The following is a 20,982-nucleotide window of genomic DNA, read 5'->3' on the forward strand; positions in this document are numbered from 1 at the left end:
CTCAATTTACTTCATGTACTCCCTGCCAGAAACCTCCATATAGGCAAGAGATTTCCCTAGTAAGCATCCACTATACTATATACGACCACTTTCTGGGAAATATGCAGTGCCCTCAAAATCTCCTCTTCCCTGGAGATGGTGGAGATTTTTGGAGCTTAGCTTATACAGACACTGTGTTCTCCTCAACCATTCCACACCCAGGGTAAAGTCCATGAAGTCAGTGTTAACTAGAAGGAATTTCCTGATGAAACTGCTGGGCATTAATGGGAGAAGCTGTGCTTTCTCAGAGTAACAGGCGTTGTAGTTTAGAACTTGACTGTTTCCAAATTCTTCCTCCTGCCACAGTCTCTTTATAATTCATTGAAACCTCCTTGTCCCAGAGCTGAAGATCAGAAGATCAGTACCATCTGCATTTTCCCAAACATCAAAGGAAGGCAGTTTTTCACAAGGGGATCAGTTGTACTCATATGCCCTCTTTTACACGTGATGATGATGACACTGGTGCTGCTATTGATGATGAATTTATCCCACCAGAAGATACATGCTTCAGTAAAAATGAGGCAGATACACCATGGGGATTTGGAAAAGGCTCTTAAAAGACCATCTTCTCCAGGAATCTTCCATACCACAAATATGAGACAACATTTCCCTTCTCTTGTCTGTCAATAAAAAATCTTTTGACGAATTGTTTGCATTGTTTGTAGTAAATTCAAGTTGTTTTTGTTTTTGTTATTGTTGTTGTTTATCTGTGTAGTATTGTTTTGGTAGGATAAAAAGAGAGCCATGAAATCAGCAATGTGGACGTAATCTGGAGAAACATGATTACTCATCGTATAACTTTAAGCAACTTGCTTTACTTCTCTAGGTCTCCATTTCACCTATAAAATTTAGATAACAATGCCTATGGTTGAGCTGTTGTGAGGATTATAAGATGACGTGTACAAAGTGCTTAGAACGATTCTATACTCACTATCTGGAGTAAGTATTTTTTTCTTTCCTGCTATTTTCTCTTTTACTTGCCTTATACAAGAGCATCAATCATGGGGGCCACAGGCATGAAAATCTATTTTATAGAAGGAAATGAGAATCTTTTTATATAAGGAAATGAAAGATTTCACCTAATGACTTTAAATTTCTGAAGATTTTTATATTAGCCATGTTCAAATCTCCCACTGGACTAAAGCAGTTGCATTTCTAAGCTTTTGAGATTGGTGTGCTATATCTCCATAGAATGTTAGAGCCAAGAAAGTCTTTTCAGGTGGTTTATTTAGTGTAATTCCTTCATTTTGCAGAAGAAGAAATTGTTACTTTAACAGTTGAGATGATTGTTTGAGGTCATTTGCCCAGGTAGTACCAAACCAAAATTTGAATTCATTCCAGTCCATTTCCATTCTGTTATCCTACCTAATAGCTGACATTAAAGATGTAATGATTTTCCCTGGGTTGTCTTCTTGCTAACTTTTTAATTAAAGAAAATGAAGAAAGGTCCAATTTTTCTTTCCCATTTTATCTTGGTTCAAGATTATGTACCCAAGTTTTCAATCACTGTAGAGCAGGGCAAATTATGGAGGAAGTTTGGAGAAAGTAAGAACTAAACAATTCCATGCAGCCCAAACATCCTTAAGAAACAACATTCTTTGAAGGATCTACCCAGATTCCAATAAGGAAACACAAGAGGCCTCACAGGTCATTCACATTGCATAGCATCTAAGAACAAGCACCAGGACACCAACAACATGACCCAGAAACCAGACTAATTAAAGAATACAGCAGGGAATGAAGCTGGGCCACCGGCATCGCAAATATACAGTGTTCAAACCAGAGAAAGGATAGAAAATTCCACCATTGTAGTTGGTTCCACGAGAAGCATGCTGTGGCCTCTTTGATGTTTCACCAGAGGGTGTCTGCGATAAACTGCCAGGCCTGAAAATGTTCAGCTATTCAGTTAGAAAGTGAGCATTAGGACCAAACAGTATCAGGAGAGACTGGTGGGATGAGCCTGATGGTTTCTGTGTGTGTGACTTGGATGAAGGGCAAGACCAATTTCAAGTGTAAGATTTGTTCAGCAGCCATATCTGTTCCATGCGTGGAGGCGACCAAGCAAGACAGTGGCAGGAGACAGACCACAGTTCCTTGGTTCTACCTAGATAGACAAGGCAGCTCCACTATAAGGACTGACCACCAGAAATATCAAAACCTCAGTGCCAGGCGGGTGACACAGGCATGAGAGCAGGAGCAGTCAGGGTTAGAAGAGATTCCTGAGGCAGCAGTGAAAGAGGGTTTTACAAAGAAGGTGAGGTTCTGACTATCTCCCTTTGCCTGCCCACTTCCTCTTGGGCCTGTGGGTCTGAAGCATAGCAGGTTAATTTGGACCTTTGTAGTACATCATCTGCTATTGACCTCTTTGTGTTCATTACAGGGCTTACAGAAAAGTCGGGAACATGAGCCACTGCTTCTCTGCTGTCTCCTTGTGTCCCCAGCACCAGCTGAGGCTGTGTGGGAAGCTCCTTTACCAACTCAACCTTACCAGGATGTAATGATGATGGTGTTGTGGTCCTGCTTAGACACTTATCAGGTGCCCGTGTCTTCCTCTCAGGGCCCTTAACACTATTCATTCCCACTTCTCCAAATTTTCAAGATTCTATTCCCTGAGCAGGCCTCTAGAACTATCTCTTTCTCCGGAATGTGCTTGATTTTTCACGTGTTTCAGTGGTTCCTGTAGCCACTAGGCTATTTATCAGTTGCCTTCACTTATGTCTTTGGTTGATACAGCTTCTGGCTAATTGATGATTTGTGTTTGTCTAGTAACACTGTTGAATCTCTTCACTCTTCTTGTCCATGTGTAACTTAGATTTGAATATCACAATTAACTCTCTACTATGTAAGGAAAAACAATACTTTAAGATATCCTTGCCAGGCATGGTGGCTCAGGCTTGTAATCCCAGAACTTTGGTAGGCCAAGGTGGGCGGTTCAACTGAGGTCGGGAGTTCGAGACCAGCCTGACCAACATGGAGAAACCCCACCTCTACTAAAAATACAAAATTAGCCAGGTGTGGTGGTACATGCCTGTAATCCCAGCTAATCGGGAGGCCGAGGCAGGAGAATTTCTAGAACCTGGTAGGGGCAGAGGTTGTGGTGAGCCGAGATTGCACCATTGCACTCCAGCCTGGGCAACAAGAGGGAAACTCTGTCTCAAAAAAAAAAAAAAAAAAAAAAAAAAAAAAAGGAAAATCTTCTTAATTTTCCCCAGGAATGTTCTATGGTTGTTATCCTTAAATATTATTGTAATCATTATTTAACTGTGCACCGGCTGTTGTAGGAAACAAAGTCGTGTTCTCTTCTCAGTGGATTAACGATTTAAATCAGAAAAGTAATGCATTCTAAGAAGATGAGGAAAGTATAATAGGAAAACGGATAAAGCGCCCAGGAGATGGGTCATTATGTTGAGGAGATATGTGTCTCTGACCCTGTGTTGACTAAACCCTGCAACCCAGCAGAAGGTACCCGTGAGGCCCTTGGAGGATTGCTTTGATAACTTGAACTGGCAGCAAACCAGTTTCCAGCTGGGAAAGGCTTCTTTTACTCCACTTAAAGAATAGATAACAATAGATTTTAATTGTTTTATTCACTTTGAACAACTACCACATACTTCTGCATCCTAGGGATCACACCTTGCTATAGACAGGCCTGCTTCTAAGTGCGGGCTGTAACCTACACTGCCATTTTTCTTGCAAAAAAGGGTAAGTTTCCAGTGTACACAAGGCATTAGTAGGACCTGTAGACACAGGTGAGCAAAGCAGACCAGGTGTCTGTCCTGGAGTTTACAGTAAGGGAAGTGGATTCCCTTAACTGTGAACTATATGATTATGTGTTTAGTTATAACTGCTCGGCTATTCACAACTGCAAAGACTTGGAATCAACCTAATTGCCCTTTAGTGATGGACTGGAAGTAAAATGTGGTACATATATACCATGGAATACTATGCAACCATAAAAAAGAATCAGATCATTGCTTTGCAGGGACATAAATGGGGCTGGAGGCCATTATTCTTAGCAAACTAATGCAGGAACAGAAAGCCAAATATCACTTGTTCTCACTTATAAGTGGGAGATAAATAATGAGAACACGTGGACACATAGAGGGGAACATCACACACTGGGACCTTTTGGAGGGTAGAGGGTGGGAGGAGGGAGAGGATCAGAAAAATAACTAATGGGTACTAGGCTTAATACCTGGGTGATGAGATAATCTGTATAACAAATCCCCATGACACAAATTTACCTATGTAACAAACCTGAACTTGTATCCCTGAATGTAAAAGCTAAAAAAAATACTTATACCTGCCTTGGATGCAAAGTTCTGTGAGAGGGACCCGACCTAGCCTGGGAGTGGAGGTGGTCAGAGAAGCTTTCCCTGAAGATGGAATAATTAAGGTGGTATGAGAGGTGAATGGGGACTAATCAGGGGAAGGGGAGGATATCAGAGAATGCAGTAAAAGGCAAGAGGGCTGTGCATGTAGAAGTCCCCAAGGCACAGAGGAGGTGCATGCTACCCTTTAGAAAGCTGATGATGGCCAGTGTGGGCCTGAAGTGGGGAAGGTGGCCAGAGCAAAGGTTGGAAAGACAAATAAAGACCAGATCAGGCAGGGCCCGGTGCACAGTGTTGAGGATTTGGAATTTTGTTTTAAGAACACAGATAGTCCTTGCAGGGAGTGTGCAGTTAAACAGGAGGTAGATTTGAGATGTCATGATGATCCAGAAACTGTGGAGTTAAATGCATATTAACTGGAGCTGAGCTTGATTCTGGTGAAAACATACCTACTCTTGGCTAATGTGAAGAAACACTGATACAAAAATTGATCCCATTTTTGGGTGTCTTTTTTTCTTTGTTTTCAACAGAACCATTAGAGTTGATCTTTATGGCACTCATCTGGGAACTCTGCCTTGACTTTACAGACAGGGTGGGGAAGAATCTGGCCCTGGAAACCATGGATCCCCCCTTGTGATCTACAGTCTTCTCTACTCATTTCTTAATTCCCTCAGGTATGCATTCCTTTTGGAACACAAAGTTCAAAAGTGGATAGACACAAAGGAGTGTGAACTTGGTGTCTATGGAGGTTGGTGGTGATCTGTGGCAAAGCAACAGCGAAGTCCCCAAGTGGGCGAAAGTTAAGCTGCCTCTCTCAGCCTCACTCCACATTCCACCTCGGGCCTGGTGCACAAGCTTTTTTGTGCATGTTAACACGGATAACTATGGAGTAGTTTGTAAATGGATTAAATATGAATTTAAGGTTAACAATTGTCGAGTTGACTAAACCCATTGACATTCTTAAGATCAATGTCTTTAGGCTCAGAGAGAGGCAGAAATTAGGAAAAGGATTTATTGTTGATTTTGGACTGATGCTGCCTCCTTAAATTCATGCTGAGAGATGTCCATACCACCCTCCAACTAGTTCTTTCTTTTGATGTTTTGTCTCCCCTATCCCCCCAACAACCAGTTCTTTCTTTTAGTCTATGCTTTACTCTCTGCCTCCTCTCTCTTCTTCTATCGACTAACAACCCCACCTCATCCCCCTTCCCATCACATCTAACCTCCATCACTTATTTCTTTCCCTCTATCCCTAACCCCTCCCCCTCCCCCTCCCTTTTCCCCTCCTCCTTCCCTCCCATCCCCTTCCCCTCCCTCCCTCCCTCCCTCCCTCCCTCCCTTCCTTCCTTCCTTCCTTCCTTCCTTCCTTCCTTCCTTCCTTCCTTTCTTCCTTCCTTCCTTCCTTCCTCCCTGCCTCCCTTCTTTCTTCCTTCCTTCCACTCATATTTATTTCTTTGTGATGTAAAATTTAATGGGAGAAAATCTTTGAAGAATATGAAGAAATTATACACAAGAACTGGTTGTTGGTGGGTATGGGGGAGACAATCATACACAATAACGTTATGTCAAGAAAGACTTCCTGAGAGTCAGCTCCTTTCTATGATGGAATGAGCTCCCAGAAGATATAATAGGAGGCCAATCACTTGAATTATTTAAAACGCAACTGGATAAAGTCATCAAGGATGTGCTGCCAGGAAGGGGACCAGCCTCAGCCATATAGGAATAAAGAAAATGGTCCTAACCGGATTGTTCTCTTCTCAGCTCAGTTTGTCTCTAGGCTGAATTCTGTAACTCCTGCTGAAATCAGCTTTATTTATAGTCAGCAAGTTCCACTACTCTACTGTGGTAAAATTAATCAGCAATTAGAACAAAATAAGGATAGGAGATATTAGGGATGCCCTTCTCAAGGAAAAGCCTGTTCTTGTAGATAAAACATTGAACTTGATATTGAAGGAGCTCAGTTCTTATTCTAGGCTTACTCTTGATTATGGGATAAGAAAGGAAAGTTATTCTGCTACTTCATGACAAAATGTCCTGGTTAAACATTACTTCCAGAGGTGTCTGAGTATGATTTTTTACAAAATGAGTAAAGCACTACAGCTTTCTCCCCGCAAAATCCTTTTTTCCCTAATATACATTTATGACATTTATACTGAGATCCATATTATACTTCCAGTGCATTGCAGGAATCTTTCTTAATATTTTTAATTTGTGGAATGCTTCATGAATTTTCCTGTCATTTTTGCTCAGGGGCAAATGCTAATCTTCTCTGTATTGTTCCAACTTTAATATATATGTTGTCTAAGTGGACACAGAAATCTTTTAACAGAAAGTATGTGGAATATAAATATTGCTACTTTGGAGCAGATCAATGTCCTTGCTGCCTAGCACTGTAGGACTTATGGAAAGCTGTTGTTGTTTACAGTGATGATGTCACCAGACAAACATATCCCTTGATTCTCCTCAAACTTTGATAGAAACCCACTTGGTTCTATAAACCAACAGAACTTTCTACATGGGGTGCATACTTTATAATTTTTTTCACAAGTATCCTTTTACTTGATATTTCATTTGGGTATTATTAAGATTGTTTTACAGATGAAAATCCTAGAGCTGACAAGGGGAAAACTTATTTGCTCAGTGACCCAGAGCTAGCAAGTGGTAGAGTGGGAACACAGTCTGTCTCCAAAGCCCTATAGCCTTCTCATTTCACCATCCTGCCCTTCCTAACCCTTTTCCAGGCCTCAGCCTAGCAATGTACAGATGATGGCCCTCCCTACCCTCTATATATGTCTGGCCAAATTGACCACATACAATGTTGTAGTCAGTCTCAAAAGCTGCTTCTTTGAATGTAAGTTTTCATTCTCAGGGAAACAAATGCAAATTCCTTTGAATTTTATACCTCTCGGTTGAACAAATCAGCCCTTTTCCTGATCAGCTAGGAATTGGATCCATTCTTCCTCCTCTCTTTGCAGATCCGCCTTCCCCTAAACTCCTGATACAAGCTCATCCACCCCACAAGGCCAGGACACCTGAGTGATTCCCCGGGCTTTGAGAACGCAACTTGTTGGGGCGACAACTTATTCTGGACTAGGTTTGACAGGAAGACCAACTTATTCATGCCCTCATTTTGTCGTAGTAAAGAGCCTGCTATCTTTTGCAACTGACTGGATCCCTTGATCAATTCCAAGGGACCATCAAAACTCAACGTTCTGACCATAAGGATGATAAGAAGTAAAATAATTAATGAACCTAAAATAAATTATCCAAGTGCTGTGAATACAACACAGGAAAAAAATTCTCCCAGTAAAGAACTTAACATGACTTTCACTGAAGGCCTTTCAAAGCTGAACTACTATGTTCACTCCTCATGTTCCCTGACAAACCTGAATCTTGTCACCTGCCAAAGGTATCTGTCTGTAGCATCTGTGTCCCTGAATTAATGTAAGGTATTTCTTTAGCCACGTACTGGTTTCTGTCTTGTTAGTCTTCTGTTTCTGAGTTGCAGGTTTCTGCTAAAAATGTTTCAGTTCAGAAAAGGTAAATAAAAAGTAATTATGTTTCTTTCATGGTTTGTCTTGCGATTTCCCTACTGGCACATTTCCCTCAGGAAAGGACTAACTTTCTAGAAATCAGCTTTCTCCACAGCTAGGACAACATGTCTGAGAACTCAGAGACGAGAGCAACGTTAATCAGCAGGTAATACCCATTGGTTTCTCTGGAAGGAGTTAAGAGATGGAGTGGATGGAGTTGGCACAGCAAGGCTGGACCTGTTTTAGGAGTGGTAATATTAGTAATTAAGTGAAAATAATTATAATCATAATAGTGATAGCCACTTTTATTGATTAGCACTGTAATAAATACAGTAACACATTATCTCACTTGAAACGCACCCAAAGCCCATCAGGTAGGTACTAATATTCTCCACTTTTCAAATGAGAAAACTGAGGCTTTGTCAGGATCTCGTGATCTGCTTTATTACTCACCATGTGCTTCGTGACTATGGTGACAGAGGTATCAGTGAACTGTCTACCCAGGGCCCAATGCCAGTGATGCTTGTCTTCTGTTCTCCTCCCTTCCTCCCAGAGTTCCGGGCTCTGGATGTCTGTCTTGTAGCTGATTTATTATATCCCTACTATTCATTTCAGGTGCAGACAGGGGAAGGTAGAAATGCCACTCAGTGCGATTTGTCCCCTTATGGTTTAAAAAAGTTGTTCTTACTGTCTATAGATTCTATTTCTCCCCAGTTAGAAGAAATACGAAACAGCAGCAATAGAGTAGAACTTGGGATTTGATAACTTTGAACTCTGGTCTTCCAGCTTGACATGTGGCCTCCTGCAAGTCAATTCACTCCATAGGTAACAACTTTCTTACCTTAAACATAAGGGAATGAATTACAAGATCTGTAAGATCCCTGTCTGCTACAGAATTGCATGTTTCTGTGATCACATGGTTTTCAGTCATTTATTTTGATGTCGTATAAACTCAGACTTCTCTTAAGGATAAGTTAGGCCTGGCTCAATGCCACAATGACTGCCATATGAAATCTATTTGGTTAGTCTTGCTTTAACATATCATGAATTTACTTAAGAAAATAAACCCAACAAATCTTAGGCTTCATTAAATAGTAAGATATTATTTGTGTCAGAACAATAGGGGATCAAATCTAGGTGTTGCTAAATGTAAACGGTGACACAGTATAATTTTCAAGAAGTGAAAAACAAGAATGTTCTAAAAATACATAGAAAGTATCTGTCAGGAATGACTTAAATCATTAACAAGGAAACCAGCAAACTGGTAAAGCTGGTTCCAAGAGTATTTGAGGAACGGAAATTCACGTAGTCTGTCAGGAAGGGCATGCTGAAATAAGTTTGCAAGTCAGATACAAAGCTGGCTAGTTTCCTACAAAGCAATAAAGCCATTACATTTGTGGCATCAACCATTACATTTGTGGCCAAAAGTCTCTTGAATTTCTACTCAACAAACACCCACAAATTAGTATGTAACTCAGTATCTGAGCCTTAATCAGTAGTAAATAGCAAATCAAATAAAGTTACACTTAGTAGAGAATTAAATAATAGTAGAGTGGGCTTGTTAGATAATACTTCAGCATCGAAAAAAACATAACCATCCTTTTGCCTTATTTTCATGTTTTGGATAAATCTTGTTGTCAACTAAATTCACTGTTCAACAATATTATCTCTCTGTAACTAAGATTCAGCATCCACAAAAGGGATAAGTGATACCCACCCAAAAGGACTGATGTGAGTCTTATATAAGATGTGTAATTCATGTAGTTATGGACAAAAACCTAGTAGTTTCTGATCCTTTTCTCTGTGTTTTGAAAACAACTACACTCAAAAGGTGAATGATTGCCAGATTTCTAAGCAATGTCCTTATTCTCCAAGTTTATGCGAGATTGTTCTTTGGCATCCTTGCCCCAGAAATCAGAGAAGCAAAAAACAGAGAGAAGCACTAATGGTGTGCATGCTTCCCACCCACACATCATCATCAAACAATAAGTGGCCCTTTTTAGGGGGTGAGGAACAGAATAGAATTCAAATTTTTTGATACATATATATATATATATATAGTCTGACAGACTCCAGTCTGTCATCCAGGCTGGAGTACAGTGGTGTAATCATAGCTCACTGAAACTTCAAACTCCTGGGTTCACAAACTTTTGATAAATATTCAAGAATATTTTCAGTTATCCATTATTTTAAAAATAATTTAAATATCTATAAAATCATAGAATATCTTGAGATAATAGAGACTTGGACCTCCTACAGTCAACCACATTGACCTGGTTCATGATGAGTGCTTTACACAGTCTTCTCTGCCAGACGGTCTCTCATCTCCAGTTCTGAATATAAACAATGATCAGTGGTCACCGTGGGGTCAGGGGACTAGAACTGACCATGACAATCTCTTAGGGGTCTTTCCTCATCGTTACTTTTAGTTTGAGTTTCTTCGTATCAATAATTAATGGTTCTCAATAAGCTCTTCCAATAGACCTTTCTGTGATGCTGAAAATATTGAATATCTGCACTGTCCAATATGGTAGCTACTAATCACATATGGCTATTGAGCAATTCAAATGTGGCTAGTATAACTGAGAAAATAAATTTTTATTTTTATTTTTTATTTATTTTTTGAGACGGAGTTTCACCTTTGTTGCCTAGCCTGGAGTGCAATGGTGCCATCTTGGCTCACTGTAACCTCTGCCTCCCAGGTTCAAGCAATTCTCCTGCCTTAGCCTCCCGAGTAGCTGGGATTAGGTATGCACCACCATGCCCAGCTACTTTTGTATTTTTAGTAGAGGCAGGGTTTCTCCATGTTGGTCAGGCTGGTCTTGAACCCCTGACCTCAGTTGATCTGCCTGCCATGGCCTCCCAAAGTGCTGGGATTACAGGCATGAGCCACAGTGCTTGGCCTGTTTTAAATTTTATTTCATTTTAGTTAATTTAAATTCGAGTTTAAATAGTTGCTTATGGCTAGTGGCTACTGTATTGGACAATGCAACCCTGTAGTCTCAGGACTGGTATTCCTAGTCTACCTTATAGATATTAAGGAGTAGAACCTAAACTGACCAATCAAGCAAATACACTCTTTGAGGACAGGAATCACACTTAATACTTACCCCTAAAGTTATAGATTCTTTCATATGAAATATTCTTAGAAAGACTTCTGCTTCTGAGATGGAGTAAACATTTTTTCCTATTCCTTCCACTAACTACAACTAAAAACCCTTCTTTTGTAGTCATTTTGTTCAGTCATCTGATAAGGATAACAGATTAGTAGACAAATAATTATTGTATTTTGTGATGAATGAAACCCATTGTCTTATGCCTTTTATGTGTATCATATTAATAAATGTTCCTCGTACTTATTTAGAAGACTTTACTGTCAGCTCCACCTGAAGAGCCAGTGAATATCTAGTGAGGTGGTGCATGAGCTGAATGTTGATGGAAGAGAGTTTACCAAGGGACCCTGAGGGTGAGGGAAGAGGGCGTTCTTCTTAAAGGAAACAGCATGCGCCAAGACCTGGCAACATTAGTGTGCAGAATAGCACCTTCACTGAACTTCATAGAGGGACTACGCTTTATCTAAGGTCATGAAATTCTTCAACAGCAGAGCTTGGGGCAGCATCAGTCCTTTCCACACAACATTTCTGGTTGTAAGTGATCAGGCGCTTCCTAATTCGCCACTTTGAGCTTCCTGAACAGAATGCTGCCTGATCAGTTGCCCTCCAAATGTGTACTCAGAGCATGTAATCTTTATTATTCTTGACTTCAAGCCACATTTTGGATGCACCATGTCGATACACTGGCAAACTGCAAAAAGTGAGATAAAAAATATCAAAGCCAATTGAAACAAAGATGCACACATTATGTCTAGGCTTCAGGTATTGCAAGGTGCATTTAAGTTTAGTGCCCTTTAAAATTCCCTGGAAGTTCTCTATAACCTGATTTTGTTTGGCAATTTGTCTCCTCTTTCCTTCCCTGTCATATCTTCAATTTCAAAAGTGAGGGAAAACAATCTGCTTGCTGTAATCAGAGCCTATGCAAATGAAGCCAGGACCAAAGTCATGAAAGATTACCAATTCATAATTACCTTCAAACCATTTTCCATCATGTGACCAGACTGAATTTTTGTATACAATCATGCAGCAATTAGCCTAGCAACTTAGTTCTTTTATCATTTCCCTGAGGGTAGCTGAAAAGTACCTATTTCCAGGCCAACACAGCTAAGTCGCATTGTTATTATTATCTCATTTCATACTATTGGATGGCCACTGATTCTCTATATAGAAACAGCAAACAGTCTAGCTGGAAATGAAGGCTACAAGACTTGTTTTGTAGTTTCTCCTTTAATAAGTCAATACTCAACAAGAGTGAACCCCGCCATCCACACTTCCAGGTGAATCAGTTTACTCAGATTGCTTCTCTCTACAGTTGTGGTTCTGAAAGTTTAGCGAGCATCAGAGTTTCCTGTGGAGCTGGGCCCCACTCGCAGACTTTCTGACTCAATAGATTTGGGCTGGGGCATGAAAATTCTCAGGTGTTGCTGATGCAGCTGGTCAGACACCAGATTTTGAGAACCACTGCACTATGATCTGATTACATGGAGAAGTGGATGTCTGGTAGCTACAGGGCTTCCTGGATACACTTAGGGAATGAAAGTATTGCTGTGAGGAAATACTCATATGATTGTGAGGAATTTTATTTCCTGACCAGAAGTTTAATTCCTTGGAATGAAATAACCTCTTCTGTATTCTTAGATACCCATGCATGTTTGCACATGAACAAACACACAAGTATATGCACACTAAATCTTAATTTGGAAAAAAGGAACGCACTGATAGGCTGACAGGCTCCGCCTTCCAAAATTCAAATGGAGAGGAGTCAGACTTTATAAAATAGTATAGTATTTACTGAATTTAAATTATATAATAAGTTGAGAAAATGACTTCTCCACTTCATTTTGCAGTCTTCACATCTGTAAGGTGAAGATAAATGTTTCTTGCCATGTAGTAGCTGTATAGATTCAATTCAATAGGACAATGCATATAAAAACTTTTAGCTCAGTCCCTTGCACCTAATGACCACTCTGCAAATGCTTTGTAAAATATGTACATTTCTGAGACCGAAGTTTACAAATCGACTTAACCAGCACACAGCCCTTCAGTCAATGGGATTTTTTTCCAAACAGAGCAACAACAGCATAGAAACACCTGGCATTGGCATTTCCTTTTCACTTACTTCCACAATCCAAATCACTATCCATCTAGCTTTTGGTATGTCACCAGTGAGAAAGTTTAACACTGGGGGCTTCCCATCTACATTTCTAGGTTTTCTCTCAACTCCTTGAAGCCCCAGCTGTTTCCTCTAAGAAGAATGCCCTCTTCCCTCACCTTGCAATAGAGAAAGGCTTGTCCTTTCATCCTTTCCTGGGAGGGAATGGCCTCTCATTTCAATTTTCAATGGGGACATGTATCCCCAGGCTGTAATTTATGAGAAGAATTCTATCAGTGGGCAGAAGTGGTAGCTTATTATAACTAATTTATTCCTAAACCCCACCCCCCTAACAGTGAGGGATGTGGGAGTGTTAAGGGGAATGGGACTACAATAACAAAAGTAGATGTGTAAATTTGGCAACTTTTCACTCAACATATCTGCTGCTTTCATAGTTCCTGGCTCCCCCATCTCAGCAAAGCAGAGGGCGCATTGTTTGCAGGGTTCCAATAAATGTTCATTGTGCAGCACCTTTTCATAATTTGGGGTGAGGATTGAGGCAGGCAAGGGTACAGTATTTTCTGTTTTTCTTAAGTAATTCTTTCAAAAGCTTTTTTTTTTTTTTTTTTTTTTTAAAGAAACTTGTATTTGTGAATGAGAAGACAGGAAACAACTTAAATAGCGGTTGTGGGCTTTGGGACTAGAGAGGGGTAGGTGAATCTTGGCCCTACTATTTATCGATTAGAAAAGTATAAATGACTCTCATTTTTGAACCTCAGTTTTCACTTCCGTAGCATGGAGAAAATACCTCATTAGTTTTGCGTAATGAAATAAGGATATAAAGTTCCCATGGCCTATAATAAAACTCTCATTAATGAACACAATCTGATATATAAGTAACATTACCTTCTGATATGGTTTGGCTGTGTTCCCACCCAGGTCTCCTCTCAAATTGTAATCTCCATAATCCCCACGTGTTGTGGGAGGGAGCTGGTGGGAGGTAATTGAATCTTGGGAGTGGTTTCCTCCATGCTGTTCTCATTATAATGAGTGAGTTCTCACGAGATCTGATGGTTTTATAAGCGTCTGGCATTTCCCTTGCTGGCACTCATTTTCTCTCCTTCCATTCTGTGAAGAGGTGCCTTCGGCCATGATCATAAGTATCTTGAGTCTTCCCCAGCCATATGGAACTGTGAGTCAATTAAACCTATCTTCTTTATAAATTACCCAGTCTTTTGGGTATTTCTTCATAGCAGCATGAGAATGAACTAATATACCTTCCATTTACTTCTCTATATTAAAGCACATTCTTATCATATCATTTCATCCTCGCAATAATCGCTTCTGCCAGTCAGATATTCTTGTGTCTATTTGCCCATGTAGCTTTTAAACAGAATGAATGATTTATCTAGTTTTCAATCCAGAGCTTTTGATATACCAGCTACAGAAGAAGATAGATGTTCTGTAAGGCTTGGGAGATGCAGTAAAGCTACTCACATCGATTCATGTGGCAAAATGCCTGCAGAGCCTAATGGTCTCTATAGAATGCCTTGATCCTAAATACATTCTTTAGTTTCTAATATAGCCGTATACATTCTTATTTACTTTCTAATAATATAGCCATCATTGAAGTTAAACATTTAGGAAAGAAAACTACATAATTACAAATAATTCAATCTATTTTTCTAATTCTTCAATAAAAATTGGAAAAACAGATTATTCAATTAACTGTAAATGTTTAGCTGAAGAAATGTGAGTGAAATGATATGTAATCACCAAGTGCTTATGGTTGCCCATCACTTGACAATTCACTTGGGTCAAACAAACTTCAGCTGGGCTTCTCTTCTCCCACTTACCCTGGACCTTTGGCTCATCCCCACAGTTAAGGTTAAGCTAGCACTAAGATGTGGAATATACCTCTGACCCTTCCACTCCCTTAACAGCTTACCACAGGGAAGAGCATCTCCTGTTGAAGCACCCTGATCATGCTGTCTGCTGGCCCCCACAATCACTTTCTTCCCCACCAAAGTTCCTGCTAGCCCTGCAGACCCCTCCCTATACAAGAAAAACCTTTTACTTTTGCTTAATGTTGAGACATATACGGACTCTGAGGTTGATGTGTTCTCTTTATTGCAGTAGTCATGTTGAAAGTGTCTTTTTCTTAATTAAGTCTGGATTCGTTTTTCATTTGACAGTAACTTTTAGACAGAAATTTTGAGTCGATGATAAAGTGAGAATTCTTTTATGATACTACATTACTTTTACTGATAAGGCCACATATGATCTCTCTGGGGGTGTGTGTGTGTGCACGCATATGCATGTGTTGAGAGACAGGCAGAGAGACATAAAGACTGAGATCATTTAACTGAAAAATAATAGTAACATTTATTGGGTATTTGCCACACTGAGAGGCTTAAAGGGCATAATCTCATTAAATTCTGACAAAAACTCTATAATGCGTGTCCCAGAAATAACTCCATTTTACAGGTCTTAAGAAACTAAGACTTACATTATTTAAATTTATTCACTAAGTTGCCGTAAATTAGTAAGTTGCAAAGCTGTCTGATTCAAAAGTTTGCATTTATAATATCCGTATCATATTCCTTTTTTCCAATTTGGGATGCTTTAGGTGCTATTTTCTTACCTGTGTTATGTTTGTTACTAAATTATTGATATTTTAAAAATCATATTCTTGGCAAAACCGGATTGAACTAATTTAATATGTAAGACTGGTCTAGACACAGGGAAAGCCAAAACACAAAGAGGAATGCAAAAATGTTTTTAAGAGGTATACAGTTTGGTATTGGAACTGAGATACAAAGAAGTAACTCTAAAATGACTGCAAATGACATAGAACACAGGGAAACAAAGGACTATAGGAATCAGGAAGAGGGAAGGAGTCTTTCTGGTGCTGATGAGGACCTTTAGATGGTGCTTCAGGGCCAGGTGCCATGGCTCATGCATGTAATCTCAGCACTTTGGGAGGCCAAGCCAGGAGGAACACTTGAGCCCAGGAGTTCGAGACCAGCCTGGGTGACATGGTGAGACCTTCTCTCTACTCAAAATTAAAAAATAAAATTTCCAGGCAAGCAAAGTGGCGTGTGCCTGTAGTCCCAGCTATTCAAGAGGCTGAGCCAGGAGTTCAAGATTGCAGTGAGCTATAATCACATTACTGTACTGCAGCCTGGGCGACACATTGAGACTGTGTCTCATAAAATAAAATTTAAAAATATATAATTTGTGCTTTTACAGTGCCTAAGTATAATTGTGAAATGGAGCCTCCATGAAAAATCTTCAATTAGTGGCTCACGCCTGAAACCCCAGCACTTTGGGAGGCCGAGGCGGGTGGATCACGGGGTCAGGAAATCGAGACCATCCTGGCTAACACGGTGAAACCCTGTCTCTACTTAAAAAAAAGAAATACAAAAAACTAGCCGGGCGTGGTGGCGGGCGCCTGTAGTCTCAGCTACTCGGGAGGCTGAGGCAGGAGAATGGCGTGAACCTGGGAGGCGGAGCTTGCAGTGAGCGGAGATCAGGCCGCTGCACTCCAGCCTGGGCGACAGAGCGAGACGCTGTCTCAAAAAAAAAAAAAAAGTTTGATCCATAAGATAGTCATTAAATATAAACTCAGGGTATATTGCAAAATTTAACTCACAGGTGTATCATTATTAAAAGGTTTGTGAAGGTGAAACGAGCTGGTACTGGAGAGATGAGGAGTAATTAAATACATTACAAAGAACACCAAGCTGCTCAATGTCCCATGATATAGCTATGGCAGATCCGAATCCTTAACATTTTTATGCAGATGCTTAGATTCTCCTCCTAGCTATTTTTAATGCATAGCTACAGAATTTAGCATCTTGAGAAAGTGCAAAGAGAGGAAAATGGGTTCTGCAGTGTGATTTACTATGTGGACTTACCCCAGGTCAGTCACTGAGTGCCTTTGGCATTCCATACAGGAAAAGATCTGTAGGACATTTGTGTTATCTGGTGCCTTCCAGGAAATAACGAGCTCCTGTTAAGGATCTTCAGATTGCCAAGATGTAAAACAAAATAATCTTTTTCCCTGATGTGTTTTCAAACAAAAATACTCCTGTAAAGAAGTGATGTGATGTTAATAGTTCAATGACAGTAGTACTTTGATCTCATTGCTTTGATTGGGCTTTGAAGATAATTTGATTGTAATTCCTTCTCTGGGACATGTCTGAAATACAGTTTGGAATGGTCAATGAAGCCATTGACTGGCCTTTTTGCTGGAAATGTTAGCTCTTGGGGTCCCTGTTGTACTGTTTATTTTCATCTGTAGTGATCCTTCTCTCACTTTACATAGCTCTTTGTGCTTTAAGTTCTAGAAAAAGGAATATTATATTTTAATGGATGTGATTTTTCTCATCAGTGACCAATAGCAGTGAGTCCCTGAGCACAGGCTTCCTGGATGAGAAATCTCAAGTCGCATCTTACTAGAGCCAACTACAGACTTACTCTTTTTTGAGGCAGTGAAGGGCATAAATGGGCTTTGGCAGACAGACCCCACCTCTACCACTCTGTAACTGCTTATCTATGCTGAGTGGTCAACAAATAGATGAGTTTGGTTGATGATCTCAGAGGCTAAATATGATGTGGGAAAGTTGGTCACTTTGGTGATAAGAGCTAGATTCTTGTATTCCTATCATTTTTCACTTCTGATGTGTATCTGCCGAACCTCCCTGAGGTGCTTGGGGGCTGCATACGTTTGGTGGTCTCCAATATGCCACAGAGCCTATAGCCAGGTGGGAGGTACCCCATGCAAGGTAAAGGAAAAAGGGAAAGTAATTTTGAAATAAACACAGCTCAAATCCTTTGAACTCAGTCTCTGGAGGAACACAATGGACATGTGAATTTTCACGTGTGAAGTCTGAGCTCTAAAACTCCAGTCGGTTAACCTGATAGCTCTTGGGATCCAAAAGACCATGCTATGAGGCCTGAAGACATTGACTTTCTTGATGGTAGAGGGGTTTGGTTGTAGGGTGAACCTTATGAGCATTGGAGAAGTTATGCTGCTTTCGTGTGGACTGAGCTGTCTTTGTTCAGAGGATTAAAAATGTTTCCTTCCCACAAAGACTGTGAAGATGTAGGTTTTCTATGGAAAACACACAGGGCCTTGGAATTCTCATAAGAAAGTCCAGTATCTGATGGTTCTGTCTTGCTTTTGATCTCTCTTATAAGAGCAGTAAGGAACATCTTTGAAAAATGCAGTTGGAAGATTCAAATATTACGTTTTCTGTGTATCAGCATATCAGCTACGAGGTATAGGGGTGTATAGTACTGAGCCCCAGAGAAATGTGACAGTGTGTCCTTGTTTCTAGATGCTGGCATAGCTAAGGGTTGAATATTCTAGAAAGGTGAATTGTGAAAAGTAGGGAGTGCTGGGAAGGGTTTTGAAAGAGACCAATTATAGTACGTAATTTCAGAGCTCCTTTAACTCAGTGACTTTTTCTTTCTTTAAATGATATTTTCAGAGCTGAGAACTGGCAAGAGATCTGTGTAAAGTTACTCAGTCACTTAAATAAAAAGCATCCATTGAAATAAACACAGCTCAAATCGGCTGCATCCACTTTCCATAATCTCTCTAAATTTTACCAAACAGTTTTCCCTGTTACCATTCAAGATGCCAGCTGCTTAATTTTCAGTTTTGCCTCTGCTTTGTTAATCTCATCAGTTTCTGTCAGAGGCTCTTTAACTGACAAAATGTAAGACTGTTGACTCGTTCCAGCCTAATTTGTACCTTGTTTGGTCTGATTGAGAGGGAAGAATAAACACAAACGATTTTTATATGTAACACAATTAGTGGTGAGCTAGGCTATCAGTGGTATCTTCAGCTATCCCTTTAGATACATATTAAACACCTGATCAGCTGCTTGTCTGCCTCCTGAGGGAATCAAGAGAAATGCATTTACCAAACTTTCTGAAAGTGCAGTGAGCAGGATATTAGTGTTACATAGACAATACGTGATATTTGTTCTGATGTTCAAGGAATCAGGATGTGGACATCTTTAGGGGAGCCTAATTTTGGCTACCACAGACTTGTACATTCTAACTGCTACACATTTTAAACTCTTTTGTTTTTGATATTTGCCACTTCACCTTGTTGTCTTTCTGCAAACCTATAACCTCAGATTTTGCATACCTCCAGTGGAGAAAGGTCCTCTCTTTAAATGTTTGTGTTTTTCTATTTTTTTTTGTTGTTGTTGTTTTGAGACGGCGTATGGCTCTGGCCCAGGCTGGAGTGCAGTAGTGTGATCTTGGCTCACTGCACCTCTGCCTCAGTCTCCCGAGTAGCTGGGACTACAGTCGCCTACCATCACGCCTGGCTAATTTTTGTATTTTTAGTGGAGATGGGGTTTCACTGTGTTAGCCAGGATGGTCTCGAACTCTTGACTTCATGATCTGCCCACTTCAGCCTCCCAATGTTTTAAATAGCATCTGAAGACATCTTTTCACTGATCATAGAAAAACTTTGTTCTATATTGGACTTTTTTTCTTTCTCTTAACTGCTCTACTTGTTTTCTTGTCTAACCTGCTTACCTAGCTACTTACCATACTTACCTATGTACCCACCATACTTACCTATCTACCTACTTTTCAAAATATAAAAATTGTTTATAAGATAACAAGATTATTTCCTCCATATATTTTTCATACATTTCTCTAAAAAGTTGTAATAGCATATGAAATGGGCCTATGTTTTTTAAATAAATAGCAACAAAAGCAAAAACCCTGATGGTATATAATGTACACACACAGGTAAAAAGTTAGGGCCATTATTCATGTATCCAAGAGTAATTATTACTGCATTCAGCATTGATCTTTCTGGGATCATTTCAGATAATAGTAGCAAAATTGAGGTTTCCCAGAGCCAGTGAGAAGCACATCAATTGAACTGATGGCTGCCTTTTTTTCTCGATGCTGCTGAGCTCTGTTCCCAAACAGCTAGGCATCTCATTTGGCAAGAGGGTTCCCAGGAGTTGAATGGCAGATTCTCTAGGAGCTGAGGGAATTACTATTTGGAATCAAGGATATCACACAGTGATGGGTAATTATGAATTAAGGGGATGAGCAATCAAGATACACTGTGTGACAAGGGCATGCTACTTAAAATGTTTTCAATTTGTGGACAGTTACTGATGTAATTCCCTCTGCTTTCTATTAGAGTTAGCTTGAGTTCAGGTTCCAAAACCCCACCTAGTCACAGGATAAACTTGTCTCACACTTTGTCCTCTGAGATCATTATTTCTATTACTTGTGAGTTTGAGAAGCTGAGAACTGAAAGTGATGACTTGGGGAAATTTTATGTTGCCTGCTTACCTCCTTGTTTTGATTACTTAACTCCCCTACCTATTTTCTTGTCTAATCCACTTACCTATCTACTTACCATACTTACGTATCTACCCATTTTTTAAAACATGAAAATTATTTATCATTGAGATCACAAAAGTATTTTCTCCATACACTAAGTTTTTGACTAATATTTAACCTTGAGTTTAAGCATTTGCTTCATTTGCTCTGATTTAGAGATTCTTTTTGCTATATTAGGAAAAAACCATAATTGAGATGGATGGGCAGACTTTATTTTATGATATTCTTTAAGGGCTAGATAGTATGATCATTGTGATGATGATAATGATAATAACAATTATGATAATAGAGAAATGGATATAAAAGGAAGAAAAGGAGGAAGAAATTATCTCTGGGCTTGTGGCAGATTTATTAACTATTAACTCCCTAAAATCATTCACTTATATATTCTTGGATTTCAAGCACATTTTTTCCCTCAATTTCTCCTGTCATTTCTTTCTGCATCACTCATTAAGTCAACTAGATGCCGTATATGTACT

At 39.7% G+C, this 20,982-nt stretch overlaps 1 long non-coding RNA gene and 1 other non-coding gene across 2 annotated transcripts in view; one reads left to right on the top strand and one right to left on the bottom strand.

Annotated features, from left to right (window-relative positions):
* Nucleotides 1-4,916: 4,916 nt before the first annotated feature.
* Nucleotides 4,917-20,982, top strand: part of LOC139356050 (uncharacterized) — a 49,742-nt gene continuing 33,676 nt past the window's right edge. Inside the window, exon 1 of the long non-coding RNA XR_011607424.1 lies at nt 4,917-5,044. This is a non-coding gene — a long non-coding RNA (uncharacterized lncRNA). The remainder of the gene's footprint in view (nt 5,045-20,982) is intronic.
* LOC112424338 (U6 spliceosomal RNA) lies at nt 6,576-6,683 on the bottom strand. Its single transcript, XR_003015083.1, has one exon. It is a non-coding gene; the product is annotated as a U6 spliceosomal RNA (small nuclear RNA).

Source organism: Macaca nemestrina, chromosome 9 (genome assembly GCF_043159975.1).
Source record: "Macaca nemestrina isolate mMacNem1 chromosome 9, mMacNem.hap1, whole genome shotgun sequence".
Taxonomy (NCBI): domain Eukaryota; kingdom Metazoa; phylum Chordata; class Mammalia; order Primates; family Cercopithecidae; genus Macaca; species Macaca nemestrina.